Below are 5,756 nucleotides of genomic sequence, written 5' to 3'. Positions count from 1 at the left end.
ACTCTTACTGATTTTTCAAAGAACTGTGTTCTATTCACTCTTTTTAATTTTGATGTTTTAGTCATAAGTTTGATTATTTTGTGCCATATACTCGCTTTCTATGAGATACCTTCCTTTTGTTCTAGAGCGTCTAGATGTGCTGTTAAGTTAGTAATATGAGCTCTCTTCAATTTTTGACGTAGGTACTTAGTGCTATGAACTTGCCTCTTAGAATCACTTTCATTGTGTCTGATAAGTTTGGTTATGTTGTGTTTTCATTTTATTCAATTCTAAAAAGTTTATATTTTTTTTCTTAATTTCTGTCTTGTTTCATTTTTCATTCACGATTGAGCTGTCCAATTTCCATGAGTTTGTACATTTTCTGTTATTGTTGGAAATCCTCTTTAATCCATTGTAGTCCTATAGGATGCAGGAGCTATTTCCTTTTTCTTGTATCTATTGAGACTTATTCTATGGCTATGTATGTGCTCAATTTTGGAGAAAGTTCCTTAAGCTTCTTAGAAAAAAGTATATCCTTTTTGTCTTGGCTGACATGTTCTACAAATATTACCAGTTCTATTTGTTTTATGACATCATTTAGCTCTAGTATTCTCTTCTTACTTTTGTTCATTGGCAAAAGTGGGACACTGAAGTCACCCACTATTACTATATGAGGGTCAATATGTAATATTAGTTATACTATTGGTTTGTTTTTTAATGATCTTGGGTGCTCTTTTGTTTGATGTACAATTGAAATATCTTCTCTTACCCTCCAATGATATCTATCCTTGATGTTAAGGTGTGGTTTTTAGATGTGGCAAAAGGATTGATCCTGTTTTTAAATCTCATTTGTTTGTCTGTTCCTTTTTGGTGAATTCAGACCACTGAAATTGAGTGTTATTAGAAAGCAGTGCTTGTTGTTCCAACTATTTTGTTATTGTGGGTGTGTGTTTTCCCCCTCTTTATTTGCTGATCTGAAGTTACTTAATTCTTTGATTTTTGTGCTTGTGGTTAACTTCTTCAGGTTAAAGTTTTCTTTCCATGCCTTTTGTAGATAGATGCTACTTAAATTTGGTTTTATCATGGGATGTTTTTCTTCTGCATCTATTGTGGTTGACAGTTTTTCTGAATATAATAGTCTGGACTGACATCTGTCATCTCTAAAGTTTGTAGTTCATTCAGACTCTTCTGGATTTTTTGAGTCTCCATTAAGAAGTCAGGTGTTATCCTAATAGCTCCTTTATTTCACTCAATATTTTTTCCTTGAAGCTTTATTATTTTTTCTTTGTCTTGTATGTTTAGTGTTTTGATATTAGGTATCATGAGGAATTTCTTTTCCGGTCCAGTTTGTTTGGTGTTCTGTGTATTTCTTGTACCTCAATTGGAATCTTCCTCTATAGGAAAAATTTCTCCTATGGTTTTGTTGAAAATATTTTCTGGACCTTTGACCTCAATTCTACTTTTTCCCCTATTCCTATTATTTGTAGATTTGGCCTATTTACCCTAAATATCCTGAATGTTTCATGTCTCCATTACTTTAGATTTAACATTTTCTTTGACCAAGGTAATTACTTCATCTATGTTTTCTTCAATGTTTGAGATTCTTTCTTTCATCACTTTTATTTTGTTATTGAAGCTTAACCCTGGTCTTTTTGTCTGACTTTTCCAGTCTAATCTTAGTTTGGGTTTTCTTTAGTGATTTTTATCACTACTTTTATATCTCGAACTGTTTCCCTCATTTCATTCTAGTTTGTTTTTGTCTTCATAGACTTTGTTAATGGAGCCATTCATTTCTTATTTAAGGTATTTGAACATATTTATAATATTTATTTTGAAATCTCATACTGTTAACCAGTTCTAGGGGTTTGGGTTACTCTGACCACCCCTTTGATTGGCTAGCAGTCATTCTCCAGATGCTGGGCTGAGATTTGAGAAAGATTAGGAGAACTTCCATTGGTCTTTTCAGTCTTGTTTTCAGCTTACAGATGGAGACAAAATTCTCAGGTTCTCTACTGGTTTGCATCCTGAGCAATTGGAGCAAGCAAGACTCTTAGAAAGAGAGTTTCGATTTTTTTTCTCGACCTGAACATGGCCAAATGTCATCTAGAAAATAATAAAAATGGCTTCCAGAGGAAACTCTAAATTGTTGTAAACAGAGAACTGGTGTGTAAATTAAAGGGAAAATCCCCTAAAATTTCCTATGTCTGGTTTTTCTTTACCTGTGGGATCATCTAGACATTGGTAAATCAGTTTAATTCATCTGTTTCTTCAGATAATTTTGTTAATAATTGTCAATGAATGGATTTTGAGCTATGGTTGAACATGATTGTCTTTTTTCAGAAGACATTACTGACTAATTACAATTGCATAAGAAAACAATGTTCCTAATAATTTCAGTGAAGCTACAATCACTAGGTAATCATTGCTTCAATTCTTAGATCTGCCTGCTACCCAAAATGTATACAATGACTTTTATTGATTCTACCCAATTTCTCTAACTCCTCCCACATGTAAGGCCATGCTCTCTTCTCTAGCCATAAAAACCTATCTGATTCAAGTTTCTGAAGTTGAGAATTCCTTGTTTAGCTCTGTACCCCATTTTAAAATTTATTTTTTATTAGATATTTTATTTACATTTCAGATGTGATCCTCTTTCTCCATTTCCCTTTTACCCAGAACCCCCTTATCCCATCCCCTCTCCTCCTGCTTTTATGAGGATGTGCCCCCACCCACTCCTACCTCCTCACCCACGAATTCCCCCACACTGGGGCATCCAGCCTTCACGGGACAAAGGACTTCCTCTCCCACCTATGCCCAACAAGGCCATCCTCCCCTACATATACAGCTGGAGCCATGGGTCCCTCCCTATATGCTCTCAGGCTGGTGGTTTAGACACTGGGAGCTCTGGTTGGCGGGTATTGTTGCTCTCTCAATGAAGCCACAAACCCCTTCAGCTCCTTCAGTCTTCTCTCTAACTTCTCCATTGGGAACCCCATGATCACTTCAATGGTTAGCTGTAACGTCCACCTCTGTATATGGCAGACTCTGGCAGAGCCTCTCAGGAGACAGATGTATCAGACTACTGTCAGCATGCACTTCCTGGAATCCACATCAGCTTTTGCCTTTGGTGACTGTACATGGGATGGATACTCAGGTGAAGCAGTCTGTGGACGGCCCCTCCTTCAGTTTCTGTCCCACACTTTGTCTCTATATTTGCTTCCATGAGTATTTTGTTACTCCTTCTATGAAGGACGGAAGTGCCCACACTTTGGTCTTCCTTCTTCATGAGCATCATGTGGTCTGTGGGTTGTATCTTGGGTATTGGGAGCTTATAAATAAAATCCATGGTGCCTGAGAAACAACAACCAAGATTGCCTTCTGGCATCTGCATGCAGGTGCACACATACATAGTTGAACACCACACACACACACACACACACACACACACACACAAACACACATGTGCATGCATGTACACATACACAAATAGTATTTAGTGCTGTTTGGGTTTGCAGAATGTTCTAGTTATGATTCATGCTTAAGAATTCAAATTTTTATCTTATGTCACATTTCTTTCTAGTAAGCACAAAAAGGCAAAGGGACAGATCATGTGTAGGAGCAACCCAAGCTCTGGAAATGCTGCTTAATGAATTCATCTTGAACCATGTGTGGTTTTACTTTGCCTGCGTTAAATAAATGGAATAAAATCCAACTCTAGTTCCTTGGGCTTGGCTAGTTTTATTGGCTTCTGTACAGCACTACTAAACCCAATATTCAATCATTAGCCGGTCTCCTTGATCTTTCCATGGATACAAACTATGCAAATCTGTACCTCTGTGAGAAGGAGAAGTACACATGGCAGGACAACTGCCAGAGTCAGCACTGGCCATGACTACTCTCTGGACTCTTTAAAATGCCTTCTGGCCTGTACCAAGTGCTTGTTCAAACACTATTGGGTGGCTCCTAGGTTCTGTCAAGTCTCTATCGTCTGTACAAACCACAACACTTTTCATCCATTTTTGCTAGCATACATTATAGAAGATCATATGGGGAGATAAGATTTGTGGATAAAATGCTAACAATGTGTAATAATTTTGTGAGACTAACATAAATGAGGCATAGGTACTTGAGCACAGGTTACTAGCCATGTGGCAGATGCAGACTGAAATAAATTGATTATCTAAGTTATGACCTCGTCAGAGAAGAGCCTAGCTGTATGGCCAATGTATTTGTAAATATATTTTGAGTCTGAGTCTTATTTCTGGGAAGATGAGTCTGGGAGGAAGAACTAGGACCTAACTTCTACAAATGACATACTTTGTTTGTTTGTTTGGTTGGTTGGTTGGTTTGGCTTTTGTAGGGAAACCCCCCACAAGAACCAAAAACCCAAATTATTCTTTGAAAAGACAGTGAGAGACACTAGGTCTGAACTCTGAAGGGCAGACAAATAGAGAAGAGAAGGAGTCTAATATACAGTTTATAGAGGAAGAGAAAGAGGAAGTCTCCTCAGAGGAACTTTGGAAGGTAATTTTGACTGAAACATGAACTTTGAATAGAGGTGAACGATGTTGATAATAAAGAAGTCTTGCAAGAACAAGAGCTAATGCGTTAAGTTGCTGTGCTTTTGATGAAGTTAGAGCATAGAGCCACACCATGGCACGGAGACAACTGCATCTGGCAGCATGGTTGTCACCCTGTGCCTCTTCTGGTGGAGGGCAGGAATTCTGGAGCTGAAAGAGCTAAGAAGGAGCTAGGGTGGTGTTCCTGAAAGGGAGGGAGGGAGTGCCGAGAGGGAGGAGAGGAGGGGCATCACAGCAAGTAGCAAAGCAAAGGGAATTTCAGCACTGGGAGTGGAGAACTGGAGAACAAGAGTACAGCTATTACAAAAGGCAAACTGAACAACAAACCCAGTGGGAAAAGAAGAAATACTTAGTTTAGTTTTTGCCATGTCTTATTTTACGTGAGTAGAGGAAAGGCACATTTTAGCAGGCATCTGGAAATGCAGTTGTCTTTGTGTAATGCTAAGTGGGAGAAAGAGGGCAAGCCCAGCACCTCCAAGTTTGATATTTTCAGACACTCTGCTTTATCTGCAATACATTTGCCTCTGCTTCTCAATCCTGCTATCATTGTAGTAGCATTTCTGTCCCAAAAGACAGACCCCAGACTCCCTTCTTCACCCCACGGCAATATCTATCAAAGCCTACTACAGAGGTGGCCAGCCCCTTCACACATTCATGCATGTGTGGCAGACACCCTTCATCCTTCTAGGAGTTGTTAAAAAGTCAAGCTACTCCTCTCCTGGTTGTACCCCTGCTGAGATGCTCAGTTTGGGGTGGCTGCATTAAAAACAGTGTGTATGGAGAAGATTGCTGGGTGAGACACCCCTTCCAGTTCTGTCCAGTTTGCTGCATTGATGAACCTGTCAGCCAGTGAATGGTAAGTGTGCGGCGCGCGTGTAGTTGTCTCGCCGGCAAGAACACACACACACACACACACACCAGAATCCTTCCGTAGAAACACGTTTATTCCCAAAAACCAAAATGGTGGAAGAAGACGAAGGAGACCTGGGAAGGCACTGCTTATAAACCCTAGAGCGGTGTATTCACCTCTGATTGGCTGCTTACTCGTTGCGCGCCAAACGCCGTGGGATGGGCTTTAACTTTGGTGGGCTTTTACCATGGCACATGCGCAATTTACTTGTTTACTAGGAAGAATTATGGCTGACAGCGCCACCTAGCGATGGCGGACTTTGCCAGCACCCACCGCGGCTCCCAACA

The sequence above is a fragment of the Grammomys surdaster genome, unplaced genomic scaffold (assembly GCF_004785775.1).
Source record: "Grammomys surdaster isolate TR1022 unplaced genomic scaffold, NIH_TR_1.0 168, whole genome shotgun sequence".
Lineage (NCBI taxonomy): Eukaryota > Metazoa > Chordata > Mammalia > Rodentia > Muridae > Grammomys > Grammomys surdaster.
The sequence above is the reverse complement of the archived record's forward strand: the minus strand, read 5'-3'. Positions refer to the sequence as shown.